This window comes from Muntiacus reevesi, chromosome 3 (genome assembly GCF_963930625.1).
Source record: "Muntiacus reevesi chromosome 3, mMunRee1.1, whole genome shotgun sequence".
Taxonomy (NCBI): domain Eukaryota; kingdom Metazoa; phylum Chordata; class Mammalia; order Artiodactyla; family Cervidae; genus Muntiacus; species Muntiacus reevesi.
In genome coordinates this window covers 269,481,567-269,503,759 of record NC_089251.1, presented here as the reverse complement: position 1 = coordinate 269,503,759, position 22,193 = coordinate 269,481,567, and the positions used below count along the sequence as shown (strand labels likewise).

General features: G+C 34.8%; 1 pseudogene; it reads left to right on the top strand.

The window, feature by feature from the left end:
• The first annotated feature begins 6,789 nt into the window (after positions 1-6,789).
• The window catches only part of LOC136164260 (adenomatous polyposis coli protein-like), a 47,913-nt pseudogene continuing 32,509 nt past the window's right edge, over positions 6,790-22,193 (top strand).

Here is a 22,193-nt window from a genome sequence, read left to right as displayed (position 1 = left end):
CCATCTGGGTTTCTGACCCTCTTCTTCCTGTCTGCTTACTACTCTTATTCCTTATTCATTTATTATTCTCTTCTATTTCTTTTTCCATGCATTTTGAGGTCTCTCTTATTCTTCAAGCTTCTGTGTATTACTGAACTATTGAGCTGCTCCTCTTTTGCCTTTTTATTCACTATCAAAGCAGTTTAGCCTTTTACTCATTTGAACCTTTCTTTCTTTTTCTCTCTCTCTTTCTCTTCTATGCATAAATCTTTTCTACTGTGTTGCCTATTTCTGTGGCAGTAGCAATGACAGATCTCCAAGATACCGATCTCAGATCCTTCATAAAGAAATATTTTTTTCTATAGACTGTAAAGAAGCATTTTTTTTTCTCACTGCAAACCATGAAAACAGCTGTGAATCAATTACCTACTAGGTTAAAAAAGCGTAGCTTGATATTTTAACACTGATCAGCATAATGTATCTAAAATTATTGTTCATGACACGTGGTTTTAAAAGTTTAAAGATACAAAATTTAAATTCCCCAGCAAGACTAATGGTTTATCTGCTTCAGAAGTATATTTTGTAGAGAATTCTTCCTAGCACACCTATCTGAATGTCTCTTGTGCAGAATTCTGAGTCCCTTTTTCAAGTTTTTTATTTTTATAAACTACTCGAGCAAATTGAAACTTCATTTTGGTGAAACATTTTAACATACCTTTAGATCTATCTCCATGGATGGAAATGCTGAAATGTGGAATGTCTCTCAGAGTAACACTATAAGGCAGATCCTTAAGTTTCTGCAATGGAATACCAGGTTGGCCTCTTAGGAATGAGGTCATGAATATACATCATGAATATTAGTATTTAAGATATGTCTGAATTCAACCATGAATTGATTACTGCTCAGTGAGTGTTTTTACAGACATCCTTGCAAAGCCATCCACATATTTCTTCAGGATTTAGTGTATGGTATCATAGCAGTTATGCCCTTATACTGAAGTTATTTATGTATCTCCTTTCAAGAAACTTTTTGAAAAAAAAGAAGCAGCAGCAGCTTTATAGTACTAACAGGAAACCATGCTCTGTTTATTTTGTCTTAAAATACTGATGTGTGAATGAAGACACTTGGAAACATTGGAACTTACTACATTGGATTAAAGTTAATCCGAAACAATGGTTATTTTTCAAAAAAATAACTTTTTAGACTTTGTAATACATCATATGATCTTGTATTATGTTTGCTGATCGTTCCTGTGTAATGTGTCCACCCTGTGGATGGCAAGGTGTGTCTCTTTCAACTACATTATTTCAGGATTTCTGAAATTTATACAGTAGTGCCATCTAGTGGCAAAAGAGAATACTGCTTTGTTATTGATTACATGTCATTGATAGTATAAAAATATTCTGTGTGTGTGTGACAGTCAGGGAAATATGCGTACAGCAGTTAAGGAAATGTGAGCATTGACTGTATTTGAGAATATTAAGAAAATGTTTATTTTGTAGTTCTAATGATGGCATTGTGGTTGTGTTTAGGAAGAATCCCTTTTTAAATATACATGTAGAATTTTTTTAGAGAAGAAACAGTATGATGACTGAGATTTGTTTTTCAAATAAATTTGGGTTGAGGGGGAATGGACGAAGTGGTTATAAGCATAGATGAAAGAAGCCCATGAGTTGATAATGTTTGAACTAACATGAGGATACATAGGAGTTCATTACATTATTCTCTACATTTATGGATATACTTGATGCTTCTGTGATTAAAATAAACTGCAGATTTTGTGGGATTTAGAATAAGAATGCAGCAATTATAGCTAAACTTAAGGGAAATTATATAGTATACTTCTTACTCCAGGGCAGGAAGTCAATGTGATTTACTTTAAAATGCTGAGCATCGCAGCATGATAAATATGGTGAAAAATTAAGTTAGTTGCACGGTCGTATCCGACTCTCTGTGACTCCATGGACTGCACCTGTCCCGCTCCTCTGTCCATGGAATTCTTCAGGCAGGAGGACTGGATTGGTTGCCATTTTCTTCTCCAAAATATGGTGAAGTATGAAGCATTTAAATTGAAAGATGGCATGGTGTAGAAAAATATATCTAGGTAAAATATTAACCAACCATTTATATCTCTTGTATTTTAGCAAAATGAAGTATTTATAAATTGTTTTAACTATAAAACCGTGTATATGGAGAGTATCTTGTATTTTCAGAGTGTAAGAAAAAAATGAGAAGTAAAAATTCAAATTGGCACAGTTCATAATTTATTTTGAAGATTTAATTACCAAGTATACTTTTATCTAGTAATAAAAAATATCAGTAACTGTGACATAGTGAGGAAAACAGAAGTGGATCAAGTTGAAAACTCCCTTGAAATGACACAGTTACTCATTCATATTTTCTATTCACTTATATGACCACAGTATATTTGTCTGTAATAATTAATTCTCTCATGTTTCTAAAATCTTAACTTTTTAAAAATAATGTTTGATTATATGATTAATTTTTTAAAACCAAACTTCCAGAATTTATAAATACAAATGAATATTCTCTCCTTTAAAATTACATATTTATTTTAAAAACTGTCATTTCTCAAAACATTTTTTGAAATATTTTGTTTGGAATTGCTTTGTAGTTGTGCTGCATCTTTTAAAACCTCTTTGAAATTAAGGACTTCTTTTTAGGCTGTATTCAGTATGCAACCCCAAGCAATTGATCAGCCCTACCGCAGCAATTAGAAAACACTGGATAAAAACAAAAACCATTCTTTTAAAGACATTGGAGAACTGTGAAATCATCAAGAACTATACTAACTAAAATTCCTAAGAGGAAAGAGTCCTTTCTAGATGAGCTGGGATCACCAGTAATTTTCTTCCCCAGGGGTATTTACTGATTCTGTAACACACCGATAATTAATCATTGGCACAGGCATTGAGACTCCACTGGAGGAAGGAAACCGTTGGGCAAAGACGTGGACATGTGCAAAGCATTGACATTTAGCAGGGCTCCAAGTGTATGACTAGTGTCTCACATTCTCTCCAAATGCATGGGGTGTTAGCTGAGTCTTGTTGGGGGGAAGATGCCCGGGAGGACTAGGAAGCAGATCATTAAGAGGCAGTGTCCTGCTAAAGCAGGTCTCAGCCTCAGTGTAAGAGAAGAGATACATTCAGAGAACTCAGCAAACCAAATCAGATGTGAAAGCGAAAGTCGTTCAGTCATGTCCAACCCTTTGCAACCCCATGGACTATCCAGTCCATGGAATTCTCCAGGCCAGAATACTGGAGTGGGTAACCTTTCCCTTCTCCAGGGGATCTTCCCAACCCAGGGATCGAACCCAGGTCTCCCACATTGCAGGCAGATTCTTCACCAACTGAGCTATTAGGGAATCTCATATGAATTTCACTTAAACTGCATCTGCAACCCATTTTCAGTTATTGGTTGAAGGAAATCAGACCCCAGTGGTGGAAAGGGCAAACTCTGTAAGGGAAACTCTAATCTCAAGTCTTTCCTGCTCTTGTATGTATAATGACTGGCATACGGTTAAAAGTTACAAGAAATACAAAGAAATAGGAAAATGACTGATAACCAACAGAACAAATAGTTAATAGAAGCAAATCCCAAGATGATCCACATGTTGTAAGCAAGTAACAGTCAAGGATTTTAACATAATTATTTTAAATGTTTTGATAAAAATGATGGATTAAGTGGATAAAGAGTCAGAAAATCTCAACAGAGAATTGGAACCTATAATTAAGAAGACTCAAACTTAAACCTTGCTGGTAGGAGTATAAAATGGCACAAACACTTTGAAAAACCACTCAGCAGTTTCTTTTAATCACTGTGACTCAGGGTTTAAACCTCCAGATATATATTCAAGAGAAGTGAGTACGTGTGTCCACCTGGAGATAAGTGCAAGAACGTACATAGTAGCATTCTTCACAATAGCCTCCAAACTGGCAACAACCCAAATGCCCATCAAAAGGATAAGGGATGTATCAGTGCAGATCTATTCATACAGTGGACAACTACACAGTATTAAATAACTGATACATACAACAGCATGGATGAGTGTCATAGAGATTTTGATGAGCAAAAACCACGAGACACAAAAGGCTGTATACTGTATAATTTCATTTATATGCAATTCACAAGGAGGCCAACTAACTGATAACAAAAATCAGAGTACTGATTACTTCTGGAGAATGAATACTGATTGATAAGGGGCAAAAGGGAACCTTCTGTGATACTGGAAATGTTTTGTGTCTTCCCTGGGTGGCAATTACATGGATACTTGGATTATATAAGAAATTTAAGATTGGCGTGCTTTTCACATGTATGTTCTGTCTCAGTAAAACAGAAAAGAAATGAGCTTAATTTTTATTATGGAATAGACACAAACTGTTCACAAGAAAATAGTAATGTAGTCATGCTGGGTGGTGTCATCTTGAGACAAAGTAACTGGATCTATAAATTAACTGCGTATTTTTGAGATTCATAACTCAGAATTTACAAGAATAATTTAAGAGAACACATTGGAATAAGTAGCTTTTCCAAGATAGATGCTTTGAAATTTTAATTTTCTAAACTTTATAAATTTCCATAATTTTATTTACTTTATGGTTATTGCTTTTATCAATAGACTTCTAGCCATATGCACAGAAACTTAAAACTTACAAGTTATGTATATTCACTATCTTTAAAATTTAGGAAATACAGACAGAAAGAGATCAAGCTCACCCATTTAAAAACATTTTTTTAATGTTGGTAACCTTTGATAATGTGTATATTTTTCTCTCTGCATTTTATGCAAGCATGCATTCAATGGGATCATATTTTGCAGCATGCTTTTTAATTTAATATAGCTATCATTTCATGTCATTAAGTATTTTATAGTATTTTCACAGATGTATAATATGCCGTTGTTCGGCTAATGCCATAAATTTATTTAATCCTTTATTGTTGTACATCGCCTTTTCATTTCTGTTGTTGGTGTTATTTTAATTTTTCCTTCTTTTTAATATGTTTTTTAAAAACCAATAATGTGCCATTAATTTTCAAAAATTAAGTATATGTCCTATGACATATATACTATGACATATAATTTTCAAAAATTAAGTATATGTCCTATGACATATACAGGGATTTCTTTTAATTGTTGCTTTTGAATTCTTAAATGCTTGTACTTTTTCTGAAAACAGTATTTGTTTTGATAATATCTGTTGTTTTAAAATGAGGAAACCAAAAACAAAAATTGCTTGTAATCCCAACTTCTATAGAATACTCACTGTTAACACCTTGATGATAGGCTGTAGAGAAGGATCATCTATAAAGAAAGACCTGATCAGAGCTGTGCTTTAAAAGTCTTATTAATCTGTTAGTTCTATGCAAGGTAGGACCATTTAGGAGATTATTTTAGTAGTTTTGGTGGGGTCAATAGTCAGGATAATGACATAAAAATAGAGAAGAGATGGCTAATAAGAGATATTAAGCCTAGAATGCATACCACTGATAGTTCCTTGAGAAAGGTAGCTGTTGAATTGTGAGCCTGCGAATTGTAAGAAATAGGATAAGATTAAAAGATCTTTGAATTACAAGCTGCAGTGGATGGAAGGAGACCCAGGATCCTGAAAACTGCAGGTAGTTTTCAGTGGTAATTCTCAAACTTTGTGGAAGAGAATTGTGTCCTGATGTTTATAGTAATCTACATTCATTCAAGAAAGACATCCCTGTGCAAATTTATTTCCTATCCCACAGTTGTGATACACTGACACAATTTCTGACTATAAATAACAGTCACCTCCACGTTCCCACATCTACTTGTCTAAGCCTTTTAACTTCCAACATGGTCTTTATTTGAAGGTCAGATCATTAAGGTCACAGGCTATTTCTTATTGTTAACATAGGAATTCTTTTCTTAATGCTTCTAATGTCACTATCAAGGTAAACCACTGACATAGTCTTTACTATATTTACTCTTTTTGACAGATTTTCTTTTCAATCTATTTATGGATCCTTTTTCACATAGAGGAACACTGCCCATAGCTATAGGATTGTAACTGTTCAAATACATTGTTTTGCATTTGGAATCCTACTTGGCCAGCAAAGATTTTGCTGTGAACTAGAGTGGGATGCCTCAGAATATGTAAAATGTAAAAATATGTATAAATTATTGTTAAGGAATATACAGAAAAACTAGTAGAAAGTGAAAGTTTTTGACCTCCTCTGACAAAAATTTGTTGAGAGAAGGCTTTAGATGGGAAAGGAAGCAATGGACCAAAAGTCAGGAGACAGCATACAGTCACTTAACTGCTGAGTATAAATCAATGTAGTAGAATGTATATAAATTTAGTATATAACTGCTTGGTATTTATTGGGGTGTTAAATGTGTTAATTTGCTGTCTTTCATGGCCATGTTGGTACAAGCTTAGTTTTTCTGTCTTCAGCAAATCTTTTGAGTCTCAGTTGGTCTGTCTGAAAAATGAGAGTAATCCACCTTGTTATGTTATTTCAGAAGTTACAAATATCTTAACTATTCCGTGTATACTGTATGGAGACTATTTGTAATCACCATCACCACAAAGTATCACTGTTGTTGTTGGGCTGTAATTTATTATTTATAATTAGTAATAGGTAATATATGTAAAGTACTTTGCATTTTATATGTTTTCAGATAGATCTGAAATAACTTTTTTCCCCCAGCAGACCTAAATGCCAAGAAAGTTAAAATCATATCTTCAAAAAGTCATTTAGAATTTCGTCATATTGAGATACTGTGTTCTTTTTTACAGGAAGTACTTAAACAACTACAAGGAAGTATTGAAGATGAAGCTATGGCTTCTTCTGGACAGATTGATTTATTAGAGCGTCTTAAAGGTAAATTTTTAAAAAGTGTTTTAAAGTAATTTTTTTAAGCTCCAGTTGTCAGCTTTAGGTGTGTGTGTCCAAATACAGCTTCTCTTGATTAGAATGTTGGTGTTGGATTTTCTTAGCCTCATGCATTAGGATGTAATTTTTAAAGTACAAATACGTAAAAAGTCTATTTGCTTGTCATTTTTTCAGTTATAACATTTAACTGCCTTTAAATAAACTATTTTAGATACCTTTCTTGACAATTTTCAGCTCTTTCTAAAACGCATTGCTCTTTTGCCAGTCATTAAGTAGGCCTTTATTAAGCTTTATGCTATAGACTGGACCCATTGCTTCATTTGAAGGAGTCAGTGCCCTTCTTTGTTCCATTCAGAATAGAAGTGCTTTATCTTTGCACTTATATACACACAACACTGATTTTAAGCCATTTTAAATAGAATTTTAAAAGAATGTCTTTCTTGTTTTATCACTTAAAAATTCAAATGTCAAATCAGTAAGTTTTAATTGTAATTGAAGATGGGCAGAGAAATTACTTTTGGATCCCCAAATATATTATTACTTAGTAGGAATCTAAGAAAGCACATTCTGTCTAATTTTTCTTTAACATACTTTTTCCCCACCAGACTGACTCAAGCTATCTTGGAGGGAAAGTTTAGCTATTCTGTTCATAAATAATTGTTCATTCACTCATATACATTTGTGGCTTTCTCTGATAGAAATCTATAGTTGCAGGCCTCTAAACCAAAAGGTGAACACTTTTTATTTTTTAATGACCCAATATTTGTGTATATTGCAAGATGGTCACCACCACAAATGTACCCTTTTATAAGTGCTTTGACCTGGTGTTTTTTTTTTTTTTTTTTTTTTTTCAGGACGTTTCTGTTTTAGAACCAGTAGTCAGTGAATTTTTCTGGTCATCAGCATTTGAGATAAGGATTTCTTCTGTCCCTGTATAGATCTGCTGCTCAATAACTGCAATAATTTAGTACTCCTGCATACTTTATGTGATATATATATAATGTATTTCAATTATAAAATGGTTTAAAATTTGAGGGCTAAATGTGAACCTAAGGTTTCATTATTAAAAGATAATATAATACATTAGCAATATTTTAGATCACTTAAAGCAGTTGTTTTATTAAAAACTTGTCTGTATTTTATTTAGAACTTAACTTAGATAGCAGTAATTTCCCTGGAGTGAAACTACGGTCCAAAAATGTCCCTCCATTCTTACGGAAGCCGAGAAGGATCTGTATCTAGTCGCTCAGGAGAGTGCAGTCCCGTTCCTATGGGTTCATTTCCATGAAGAGGGTTTGTAAATGGAAGCAGAGAAAATACCGGTTATTTAGAAGAACTTGAAAAAGAGAGGTAACATTTCTTCATTAAGTAGTAAACTTTTATGCTCCAATTTTTGCTAGATTTTGTCGTTTTGTGGCAATACAGAATAGGAGTTATGAAGCGTGTGTTGGAGGATCACAAGCAGCACTTAGAGAGCATTTTCCATTCATTGTCTCAGAGTGATGAATTACTGGGCGTCCTTACCTTACACCTGAAAACGTGAAGGAGGCAGCTTCTTGGGACTCCAGTGCTCAGATGCTCTGTACAGTGAATAATGTACGAATAGTATGCATAATCACAGTGGCTAAAATATGTAATGCGTTTTGATTGACTTTTTGGTTATCTTTTCAAATGAATTAAATGACTACCAGATTTAGTATAAGGTGACTGGTTTCCATTATTAAAGACCTATTTCAAGGAGTCACAAATGAAGCAATTTATCAGTTTTGGTTTCTTAAAAAAATGTTGCCTGATAGAGAATCAGTTCTCCTTTCTAAGAGCTAGTGTGTTAATTCTTTTCTTCTTGAAGTTAAAATCATCACACTACAAGTATCAGAATATATAGTTACCAAGCACTTGGTCAAGTATTTTTGTACGTCCTATGAGATTATAAATTCCTTTTGCATGATTAATACCATATTATATTGATATTCCTAAAAGTTCTATTAGACTTTCAAGAAATACTCAAATGTATAAATGTTAATTTGCATAAATGTCCAAATGTATAAATTCTCTGGGATCTTGGTCAAGTCTTTAAATTTTTGTGTCATTTCCTTCTGTAAAATAGGAATATGGTTCTACCTTGTGGAGTTATGAACAATGGATATTAACATATGGAAAATACCCAGCATATCTCATTGAGAGGCAAAAGACCTTTTACTACTTTCTCTCTGGTTTTAGATGTGTACATCTCTAAAAATAACAATAATCATGGGCCAGAAATAGTGTTAAGCTTTCTTTAATCTCTTGAGTTTCAGTGAATCTCTGTTTCATATCTTGAACCAGGACTCTTTCTGAGAGTCTAGGAAACAGTGTCCTGAAAAACCAGAAGCTAATTGGAGTGTACATTCTTCCATCGCTTTGTCCCCTTTGAACTCTGTCAAGAGGCATGTGAGCATGCCAGTTTTCCTAAGAACTTACTTTGCTTTATGTGATAAAGGCCTAATTTTATTCACAAAGAGTGTGTGTGTATGTAGTTGTCAATACCCTGTGTCCTCCTGGCTCCCACCGTTGTTTGAAGGTAGATTTAGCCCTTGTTTATGGGACAAAATCTGTGTTTTGCTCTTGTACTTGAATGATAGTTTGGCTAGGTCTAGGCTCAAACTCATTTTCCTTCTTTATAATCAGTGTCACTGATGAGAAATTGCATATCAGTCTTAATTCACGTTCCTTTGCAGGAAGTCATTTTTCTGAAGTTTTTAGAGTACCTTGATATGTGTTTTCTTGATTCATCATACTGGATACTACTCACTGTGCCCTTTTGATCTGGAAATTTATTTTCTTCAACTTTTGAAAATTCTGTTATTTCTTTGATGATTTTACCCCCTCTGTTTTTCTGTTCTTTCTTTCTAGACATCCCTTAAGTCAGAGAACTATCTCTGTATCTTTTTTTCCTTGTTCTCTGTATTACCTATAGATACAGTAAGTTTAAGTGACGTAAGTGTTAGAAAACACTCAAGCCAGAACTCAAGCCCAGATGCATACCCTTTTTTTTTTCTTAATTTATTTTTGTTTTTGACTGTGTTGGGTATTCCTTGCTGCACAGGTGCTTTCTCTAGTTGCAGAGAATGGGGTCTTGTTCTGCCACATGGGCTCTAGGGAGCACAGGCTTCAGTGGTTGTGACGCGTGGGCTTAGTTACCCTCTGGGCATGTGGGATCTTCCAGGACCAGGGGTCAGACCTGAGTCCCTGCGCTGGCAGGAGGATTCTTAACCGCTCTGCAGCCAGGGAAGCTCCATGACCTTTTTGAACCTCAGTTTTCCAGTTAAAAGATGTTGTGAGGATGAAATTAGATATTTTTTAAAAACTCCTTAGTACTTTTGTCTGATACACCCAAATAGTTATTGTCACATTAGCCAGTAATACTTTTTAACAAATATTTAAATGCCTGATACATGTGCCATGTTCTTCTAGATGATCCTGAGTTAGCTAGAGGACTAAGAAGACATGAAATTTATGTCAGATCAGTGTATTTATCTTCCTTGGTTCTTGTCTCATTGCAGCAAAAATTTGGAGCAATGGACCAAAAGGTATAGAACATCAGGCAAGTTACAGCTCAGTTCAGCTCAAGCGGACAGACCTTTTATTAGTAAGATACTCCCAAAGGAGCCCTCCTCATCTTCCCTTGGTCCTCTTTTATGTGTCCAGTCTCCTCCTTTTGGACATGCCTGGTGCAGAGTAGGGCTTGTACCCGCCACCAATCAATGAGAGGAATGCAAATGGTCAAACATTCAAGGCCAATTGACAGTTTCAAGTTATATAACAGCAGGCTGTGTTGTTTATGCCTTCCCATGTGTCTTCGCCTAATGCCATCTTATAATTAGATGTAGAATATTCATGAGCCCTTAATGGTCCCCTAACTGCCTAAAGTTACTTGGAGAAGTCCCTATGGTGGTTTTCTGTCCACTGTGTGCCCAGGGCCCATGTGTTGAAAAGTCTCTGTGGTTATTTTGTAGCATCTGTGAGCTCTCATGGGTGTGTCTGGGATGGAGGTCAGAGATCAGTTTGCATCCCTTTCAGCCAGGCCTCCCCTTGTTTCTGTCTAACTTCCTAGCTAACATTTACATTTTAAAGAAGACTGTTGACAGTCACTAAATACACCTTCAATATGCTAAACAACAAAGACCCACCAGCTTCTGAGTCTGTGCCTTGTTTCAGTTTTGAGCCTTAAATACAGTGATTTGAGTTATAAGATCAGTTCCTATCAGTTAGCCACTTGTTACCATGTTGGCTCTTGACTTTGGCTTCCCAAGAGTATTTTGCCAGAGTTCAGTCTTAAAACTTGATAGCAACAACTTGGCCCTATTCTCCTTAACGTTTTTCTCACTCCAGTACCATCACTAAAATTAGCTTATTCATTTGAGCACTTTTAGCACCAGATCTTGATTAATTGATTAAATAGGCCAATTTATTGAAGATTAATCAGAAGAAATAGCATCTCCCTCTGTCCCTTGTTCCCTTGCCTTGGTCCTGGTGGGTCCTGCAGGTGCTCACCAGGGATCATTAAAAAAATAGGATCAGATCTCATGTTTTTGCTAGTGGTAATACCCAGCCTGTGGAAGGGGTTCAGGATTTCTGCACTGCTTTCTCCTGCTCCTGTTGTCAAAAATGGAAGGGAGAGGGCAGCTTCTCATTGGTCAGCACCTCTGCCCCAGGTTGGCACATCGTAACCAGGAGCTGGCTTCTTCCCATGAATTCCCCCACTACTGAGGTTGCCGCAGCAAAAAGTGAAGGCTTATTCTTATTTTTTAAGTTGCTTCTCAGTAAAGAATGGAAAGTTTAGCAAGAGTAGAACCTTCCACATACATGCATACTTATTCATCAAGAAAATACAATCAAATAGAATTTTAAAGTATTAATAACAGAGTCAGAGTGGGGAATGACTCGGTAAGAGTGAAGCCCAGAAGCTGTAATAAAAAATATCCTCATATTCAAGTGATTCACTGAGAAAATATATTTATAGCTGACAGAGTACTATCATTCTTAATACAGAAGAGGTCCTATAAATAAGAAAAAGTCACAGAAAAGGAAATAAAAATGGGTTTTAAACTTGGAAAAATGCTTACACTTACCTATACTAAAAGAAATCAAATTAAAACCATAGTGAAAAAAAAAACAACAACAACAAACAAACCCATAGTGATAGGGAATTCCCTTTTGGTCCAGTGGTTAGGACTCCGCACTTCTAATGCCATGAGCTGGGGTTCCATCCATGGTCTGGAAACTAAGATCCCACAAGCTGTGCAGTGTGGCTGAAAACAAGGAAGTCCATAATGATATACCATTTTTTAAACCCTAGAAATGTAAAAGAATCTAAAAGGTTTGATGAAGCATTTATATTGTCAAAGGTGGCAGAAGCATAAATTGGTACAATATCTAGTAAGGACAGTAAGTTAAAAGTTTACATATCCTAGGAATTTGTCATCTACACATGCTTGCATATTTGTACAATGAAGTTATATATAAGTATATTCAATGAAGCACTGTTTATAATAGCAAAAGATTAGAAAGACCCTAAATGCCCTCTAACATAGAACCAGTTATTATTTATTCTTTTATGGATTCATAAATATCTTTGCAGCTAGCAAAAAACCACATAGGACCTTTTTATATTCTGGTACAAGAATGATCTCCAAGATAGACTTTTAAGTGGTAAAAAGTTATAAGACAGCACAGATAATAATATGCTATTATTTATGTTTTAAAATGTACATGTACATATGTACACATATATTCTTTCATTTTTATAGAATGTCTCTGGAAATAAATATAAGAGAATAATAGTGGTCGCTTAGGGAAGGAGTCACAAAAAAGGACATAGATCATATATACTTCTTGTACCTACTGATTTTTTCCTCTTAACCCTTTATTTTGCATTTATGTTTATATTGATCAGATACGGAGTATTGATATAGAATATTGATATAGGTTGTTATTGAGGACATCATCGATTGGGTTGTCAGAAATTATGTAACAAGTTCATCTTCAGATTTCAAGCCTAAGAAAATGTCTCTCTCCCTCAGAACAACCTCCTGTTACCACACAGTGATAATATATTTCTTATTTTGACTAATAAGAAGCTGAAAGCTACGTGCAATAGTTCCCTATACTCTAAATTTATTTTTTGCATAATTACTGCTTTTCTTTGCTCCTTTATTATACTTTTTATTCTTATATTTGAGTTTTATTAAATCTATACTTTTAACTGTATACCAACATCAAATTCGCAGACTCTAAATGTGAAGAAAGCATTTGGTTGAAATGTAAATATTCTAGTAAGAATGGTTGCCATCTTATTTAGCTGAAAAAGTTTAAAACTTTTAATATTCAAATTTTAATGACTGTAATCTAAGTCCCACCTTCAGAAATCTAAAATTAGTAAAATTCTCACTTATTTATTATATTACTTTAAATAGAAAACATTACAGTTATAGCTTATGAGAGTTGCTGTTATGTGCTCCATATTAGCATTGTGTAAACTTAACTTTTTTTTGAAAAACAGATCATTGCTTCTTGCTGACCTTGACAAAGAAGAAAAGGAAAAAGACTGGTATTATGCTCAACTTCAGAATCTCACTAAAAGAACAGATAGCCTTCCTTTAACTGAAAATGTAAGTAACTTGACAAAATAACTTATTTTTATATCTGAAAGTGTATATAAGTTTATAACTATATAGTTATTTGTAAACTGTAATATGTTTTATCCAACTTCAACATAAATATATAGTCAATGAATTTTGTATGTAGAGATGATAAAACTAAAAGATTCAGGATTCAACTAGGTGTTTTATTATTTGACGTGTTGAATTACCAAAGATACTCTGTAGAAATGTTTATTACCGTCTGTCTGTTTTTTGAACTATATTACAGGACTTGTGCCAGATGGTTTTTGCAGTGAAGGTATCTTTGAGATAACCTGAGTCCTATTCTAGTTATTGTAAATGACAGTAGCTGTTGGCACAGATGTTAGAGCTTTTTGCAAGCACTAAAAGTTGTTTGTTTTGCTAATATAACTATGTAAAAAATAACTTAATTCCGTCAGCCTCTCCCTCCCCACCCAAGCTCTCCAAGTCAACTGTTCTATTCATGGGGTGACACGTATAAGAACATTTCTGAAATACATTAATAATTTTAAATAAGACTTTATTTTAACTGTTACCCATAAATTTTAAAACAATTTTTTAGAAATAGGCCAGTTAAAATTAATCTTCCACTCTTAGCTTAGATTTTTCATTTTCTAATAGTTTTGAGAGGACATTATAAAAGAAAAAGTAACAATGAAGGAAAAACCTTTTCCAGAACACGCAGTTAATCACATTCCTGCGTGGGTGGGCATTGTCTGGCGGGAGCTAGAACTAGAAACTTCAGTGGTCAGCCTCCTGAGCACAAACTTATCCAGGTTGTGAGAGGGAAAGAATCTCCCTTCCTGACAATGTCGTTAACATCATTTTGGGAGCTAAGGAGACACCACAAGTGAAAGAACAGTTCATAGAGAGTGTGGACGTATGAGGATTAGGAACTCAGTAGGGTTTGGAGGGATCGTTGCTCTTAATATTAAAGCACTGTTTTGCTTAACATTCACTTTGGTAATTAAAATGTACAGTATTTAGAGTCTAGCTGTCTGCATGCAGTTGTGTATGAAACAGTTCAAGAGCAATTGGTTAATACCTGAAACAAAGATCAGTTGTCAGCTCATTCCCATATTAATTTACCATATAGTCAGTCACATTTATTTAAGAGGATATGTAAGACATTATAGACCATTAGGCAACATTAGCAAATGTAAATTGCTTATATTTCATAAATATTTTTAAATTCACAAAATTTTTATTTTATATTGGGAAGGCAGGTTAAGAATGCTTTCATATAGAAATACTTATCAGGTTACCAGGCATTGCTTAAAACATCAAATATAAACCACGTTATTGTAATATAATGTGTCATCTTCAACCTTTTGCGCAAGGGATTTTTGGAAGTGGAGGACAAATAAGTGTAGTTATAACATGACTCACAGCATGGAGACTATTTCAACTGTGTTGCAACACATAATGTGGATATGCCTATAGGAACGCATCCTGCATATGTCGTCTGTATATTGCAAGGGGAAAGGGTGAAAGCTTCTCTAACTTAACCTGACAACACATTTTGGGATTCTTAGGCCTACAGAATGCTATTCTGAGTCAGACATTTCTGATCAGGGATCAGACCTTCACCCTTGACAGTGAGTGTGTGGAGTCCTAACCCCTGGACCTCCAGGGAATTGCCCACATGCAGCTTTTTATTGGACTTACAGAGCATGAAGAATCTACAGCACTTCCTTATTCCCTTCGTGGTCTGTTATAACTGTCACTCATTATTTTGTCCAGCTGTTCTTTTAGCCTTGGAGCATGTCTTTGTAAGTTTCTTTGCCTTCTCCTTTTTTCATTTTTTATACCTAGCAGTTACCACAACATCTGGAATTGTAGTTAAGAGGGCTAATAAAGTTTTGAATGCACTAACACCCACTCCATGAAGAAGTACTTTTTTTGGTTTGTTTCAACTTTGGTTCATATTTATATTTTTACCAAAAAGTTTGTGTTATCTTGCAACTTATTTTTATATAAAAGCTTTTCTTTATTCTGTCTTCTTTATTTTACATGTGGGAAAGTTCTCTCTATTTAGTCTCCATGTACATAAGAATCCTGAAGTGAGGTATAAACTTAAGGATGATGGACCTGATCCTTGATTTTTCTATTTTGTCCACATTAATATTCTAATTTTTAACAGTTCAAAGTAGTGCTTCTTCAGGGCAGAAGAATTGTAAGGTAACTGAAAATAGGCTTACCTTAACTAGATAAATATATATATTTTAAAGAGCTAGTACAATTTAATTAAAACTATTTGTGACTGTGGGGCAGTAAAAGTGTTTCAACTCTTCACTTCACATCAGAAAGCCAGGCTGAGCCTAGCAGTGATCATCAAGTTTTAGGACTTCTTAGAGTAAAAAATAACTTTCTTATGATAACTTATGTATTTGTTTATTCATTTTCTTTATGGATACTTATATGCTTTTTTATTTTTACTGATAAACACAAGATATTAACATTTCCATTTTACTTGTGGTTTTAGTTTTCCTTACAAACAGATATGACCAGAAGGCAGTTGGAATACGAGGCAAGGCAAATCAGAGTTGCAATGGAAGAACAACTAGGTAGTTGCCAGGATATGGAAAAACGAGCACAGGTAACATATTTATTATTAAACTATGAAACAGTAGTAGCTAGATTTCTATGAAGAATCTAATGAATTACAGCTCTGTTAACTTTGGTCAAGTTTTATTCTTAAAGATTTTTTAAAGTCTATCTTTACTTTGGCACTAGTTCAAAATAAGAATAGTTTACTATGGCTGCTGGGAAGCATAACCAGTATTCACATAATTCTGCCTTCATATTTCAATTCTCGGATACTGTTCTGCTATGCCTTGGAATTATAAGAGGGAAGAAGAATTCAATTCTGGTCATCTTATTAGTTGCTAGCTAACTTCAGTTATCCTTTGAGATTTTTACTTCTGTGTTTGTGTAATGAAAAAAGGAAAGTCTCATTCGAGGAGAGAAACATATAAAAAGAACCTTGGGAAGAGAAACAAATTGAATGGAGAACATTCTCATGTTTCTACCCTCAACTATGTAAAGAAAGAATATTGGCATAAGAAAGGATTTCTTAAGACATTAGACTAATTATAAAGACTGGTAAAATTCTACTATTTTAAAATTAAGAATTTATCTTATATTAGGTACCTTAAAGAAAATGAAAAGGGGAAAAAGCATGTTTGGGAATTCCCTGTCTGTCCATTTGTTTGGACTCAGTGCTGTTACTGCCAGGCCCTGAGTTCAGTCTGTGGTCAGAGAACTAAGATCCCGCAAGCCAAAATGGCACGGCCAAAAGAAGAAAATAAAAAGGTGAAAAGATAAGTTACATATTGGGAGAAGGTATTTATCACCATATAAGTGGTATGGAATCAAGAATATATAATGAATTTCCAAAGATACTTTAAATTATATGATACAATTAATACAGATTTAGTATTTGTAACAGTTGGTGTTTTCATGAAATTATTTTAAAATACCAGGCAGATTTTGTTTGTTGATAGAAAAACTATGAGAAATTTTACTCTGGTTTATATGAATTTACGTTTTTAGAATGTGAATTTATGGAATACTGTATACATGTTTTTCTATATCTGTTAATGTGTTTGCTTTTAGAGGTTCTTAAGAAATGAGATGTTGATATGAAAATGTCTGTATTAATGTATAAATATAAATAAGTATATTCCAGACAGCTTACTCTAGAACAGGTTAACCTGAGTTCTTTCTTGGCCATTTTGTCCAGATATGTGCAGATGTATTCATTTTAATTTTGTTCTGGAATATAGTGTTCTTTTGCTAGTTAATATTCTAAGGAATTTTTAGTCCATATTTTACAAATACAGCAAACATTCATTTATTCTGGAAATATATTAAGCTTAGGGCTAAAGAGATATTGTACACAAAGCAAAAATGGAAGTATTTGCAGTACATATGAGGAGTTACTATCCCTAATATACAGGGAGCACCTACAAATCAATTGAAAACAAGACAACCAAAGAGGAAAATAATCAGAAGGTATGAGTAGTCCCATCACAAAAGTACAAGTGGTTAATAAATCATTGTTAAAATATACTTAAACGTCACTAGTTATCAGGGAAAAGTAACATACAATAATGTTGTTTTTTGTTTGTGGTGGTGGTTTCTTGTTTGGTTGGTTAATTTTCTGCCTATCAGGCTGGCAAAAGCTTTAAAGTTTAGTGTCATGTAATACTGGTGAGATTTTGAGAGATTGTAATATGAAGCATCGTTGTCTGCCTGTTGTAAGAATAAACTGGTACAGTCCTGAAGGACTCTGTAGCACTACCTGTCAAAGTTAAAATGTTTGTACCCTCTGACATAGTAATTCTGTAAGACTCTCAGAATATGTCCTCCAGGAATGTCGAGTTAAAGCAGCAAGAATATAAGTATGGATTTTATGCTATTCATCACAACACTGTAAGACAGAGAGAGAGAGACGATTGCAGTGTCCACCATTTGGGTAGTTATTAAATTATTACATTAGTAGTATGCAACTCTTACAAACACTAATAATTAGGTAATGGGAATAATGAAAATAATTGTCCATAGTAATTCTCTCCCTCATAACTCTGCTTGAGTGACTCAGCACGTAAGACTAGAATGGTCAGCTAACGAACATGAAAGTGAATTCCAAGAAGGCCTGAGGCCATGAGAAAAAAATGTGTTACCTCCTTTGCAAGGAAAAGATGGATAAAAATTCCAAGTAAAATAAAAATAGAGTGAAAGTTTTTTTTAAAAACAATCATGTACCAGAAACAGAAGCCAACATTATATTAGATTGAGAAAATAGAGAAATAATTAGATTATTACCTTTGCAGTCATTAACATGGTTTGCCGCTTGCTCTCATCACTATTACTTAACTTTGTTTGGAGGTTCCACTAATTCAGGTAGAAAGAAAACAAATTGTTTAACTACTGCACTATTTTCCAACTAGAAGGGAAGAGAGCAAATAATTGTCATTTGTAAACTACATTGTTGTCTACCTAGAAAAACCATGGTGAAGAGCCAAAAAGTTTTTCAGCTAATGAGAGAACTCAGTAGGGTGGCTGGAGTTAAGATACATTAGGGTTTCTCTATTAGCAATGACTACCATTTGGAAATGGAAATTGGGTAGAATGATCTCTTCATAATGACAGGAAATTTTAAAATACCAAACACAGACCACATGAAGAAAAATATAAAATTGCTAAAGGACACACTATGGGGCCCTAGAAGTAGAAAAGCCTGTGTGGCTCTCTGCATTGTATTTGTGTTATCTGGTTGCAGCGATGCCAGGGATATCACAGAAGAGGGGCCAACTAAGATTGTAAGGTCCTGCAGGGTATGGAGGAGTGAAGTGAGTAGTCAGACCACTCTTGCTGTCTGTACATCCTGTGAATGCCTGCTTCCCCTGCACCCTGCATACAAGCCTGACCTTCCCACACACTTGCCCCTGGCCCCAGCTATTGTCTGTGCTGATCACTGGGGCAGTGAAGGGCATTCCCCCTCTGTGGCTTTCCCTGGTAACTGATGAGCCAGCCTGACATCACTGTGTAACTGGCACTCTCCCCTTCCACCCAAGAGGGAAGCCTGCTGCGTGTCCTGCCTGCCATCCGTCACACATGGTAGGGTATCACTCCAGGACTTTGTTTCAGGTGTGTAAGATCCCCCTTCCATTAAACCACTGATGTCTCTGTTGCTAAAAATAAATAAGATCCCTGGGTGAGAAGATTTTAATATCCTAATAATGTCTTTCTTTAAAAAGTTGATATAGAAATATAATATGATTCTAGTCATAATCTTAATTTTTTTAGAGCCCGGAAAAATGATTTTTAAGTTTGTAAAGTAAGAATTTCCAAAAGTATTTAAGAAAATTATAGTGAGTGAGGATTTACCTTACCATTTGGTAAAATTTGCTGTAAAGGTGTTGCAGTAATCACAGTATGATATTAATAGCACAGGAATAGACATAGGCAAATAGAACAGAATAGAGACTAGAAAAAGATGTAAGAAAATCTGGAATCTTTTAATGATAGAAGTTGCAAGTTTGGGGGGGGGGGAATGGTAAATAACTCAGTGAGAACATAGATGATAACTGGGAACCTTTCTGGTGGTGGTTGTTTTTTAGTCACTAAGTCGTGTCCGATTCTTTCGTGACCCTGTGAACTGTAGGCCGTCAGCCTTCTCTGTCCATGGGATTTCTCAGGCAAGAATACTGGAATGGGTCGCCATTTCCTTCTCCAGGGGATCTTCCTGACCCAGGGATTGAACCCACATCTCCTTCATTGGCAGGCAGATTCTTTACCACTGAGCCACCAAGGAAGCCCTATCTAGTAGTAGAGAAATTAAATTAGATCCCTACCTCACATCTTGTACATGAAGAGTTACAGGTGAGTTAAATATCTAAATGTAAAAAATAAAATTAATAGAAGAAAATATAGGACAAGAGAGATCTTAATTAAGAATGGAAACTCAAAAGCAATAGGAGGGGACAGGATTTATTTTGTAAAATTTTAAAGCATTCATCCTGCAGGAAAAAAAAATACGGGAAACTATTTGTGACACATCAAGGGGGAAAGGTTTAATATCCCTGTACTGTAAGAATTCTACAAACTAAGAAGAAAAAGACAACTTTTTATATGGGCAGAGGATGTAATCATTCAGTTTATTGAAAAGAAAATGCAGATGACCAATAAAACACATACAAATGACTGTGGAACAGTTTTGGGGAAATTGAAACAAAATCCACTCTTGCCCATGCCTATTTGAATTAGTCTCTGCCTGTCTCCATTAACAGTTTGGTTATTTATTTATTTGTTTCTTTATTTGTTCAACACAAATTTGGGCTCATAGTATGGTGCTCCCTACTCTCCTCTATGCGTGTAAGAAAAGGTTGGATAAATGTACATCAGCTTATTCATAAGAGCTTTTTCTGGGAGTTGGGGATTGGTAGAACGAAAGTTACTTATCCTTCTGTGCTGCTGTAATGTTTTATAAATACATGGATGACATAGTTCTGTGTAGCTTTACCTGTTTTCTGCTTGACATATATTTAGGTGATTTATAATTTCTCACTGTTGAAACAACTCTGATAAACATACTTATCCATATCCTATAAACGTGCACAAAAGTTTTTCTAGGTCAAGAGTCTTTTTCTTAGAGGGCTGTATGGTAAGTAGCTTAGACTTTGTCAGCCATGTGGTCTGTTGCAACTACTCAACTCTGCCTTTGTAGCAAGAAAGCAACCATAGACAACAGTATATGAGCAAATGAGCATGACTGTGTTTCAGTAAAACATGATTCATAAACAGATGACTGGCAAGCCTTAACTTGCTGACCTCTGCTCTGGTACACATACCTGAAAGCATAATTGCTGGTCCTAAGGTAGGAGTGTTCTGAATAGTGTTGGCCAGATTGCCCTCAAAATGATTTTATCAGTTTGCGTTTCTCCCAGGAGTATATGAGAATTCTGTTTCCTTTGACTCTTGTTTTCTTTTTTTCCTTCAGAAATTGTGAGTCAAACTTTATAATTAACAATCAATGAGCATATGAAACATTATCTTGTCATTTAGTTTATACTTTCATGAGTGCTACTGAAGTTGAATATCTTTTCATATATGTATTAGACTTTTAAGATTTTCTTTTTGCTGTTTTTTTCATATTGTTAGATGTCTTATTCATTTATATTTGAGAGATATTTTAATATACTCTTAATACCCATCTGTTATACATGATGTATTTCATAACTGTTCCCTGCCAAATCTGTTACCTACTTTTGCTTAATGATAACAAAAAATTATTTTTTATTGTAATGCTAAATTAGTTATATTGTCGTATTTGTGCTTTCTTCAACCTATTTTTACATCTTTTCCTATCTTTAAATATACCCTATTTTTTTCTAGTAAGTCTAATGTTTTATTTTTCAATTAGATCGTTAATTCATCTCAGATTTGCTATTATATTTGTTTTAGAGGTCAGTAAGTCAGTTCAGTTGCTCAGTGATGTCCGACTCTTTGCGACCCCATGAACCGCAGCACGCCAGGCCTCCCTGTCCATCACCAACTCCCGGAGTCCACCCAAACCCATGTCCATTGAGTCGGTGATGCCATCCAGCCATCTCATCCTCTGTCATCCCCTTCTCCTCCCGCCCTCATCTTTCCCAGCATCAGGGTCATTTCAAATGACTCATTTCTTCACATCAGGTGGCCAAAGTATTGGAGTTTCAGCTTCAATATCAGTCCTTCCAATGAATACACAGGACTGCTCTCCTTTAGGATGGACTGGTTGGATCTCCTTGCAGTCCAAGGGACTCTCAAGAGTCTTCTCCAGGGAGGTGGGAGAGGGGATCGGGATGGGGAATAAAAAAAAAAAAAAAAGAGTCTTCTCTTTTGAACACCACAGTTCAAAAGCATCAATTCTTCGGCACTCAACTTTCTTTATAATCCAACAATCCATACATGACCATTGGAAAAACCATAGCCTTGACTAGACGGATGTTTGTTGGCAAAGTAATGTCTCTGCTTTTTAATATGCTGTCTAGGTTGGTCATAACTTTCCTTCTAAGGAGTAAGTGTCTTTTAATTTCATGGCTGCAATCACCATCTGCAGTGATTTTGGAGCCCAAAAAAATAAACTCAGCCACTGTTTCCCCAACTATTTTCCATGA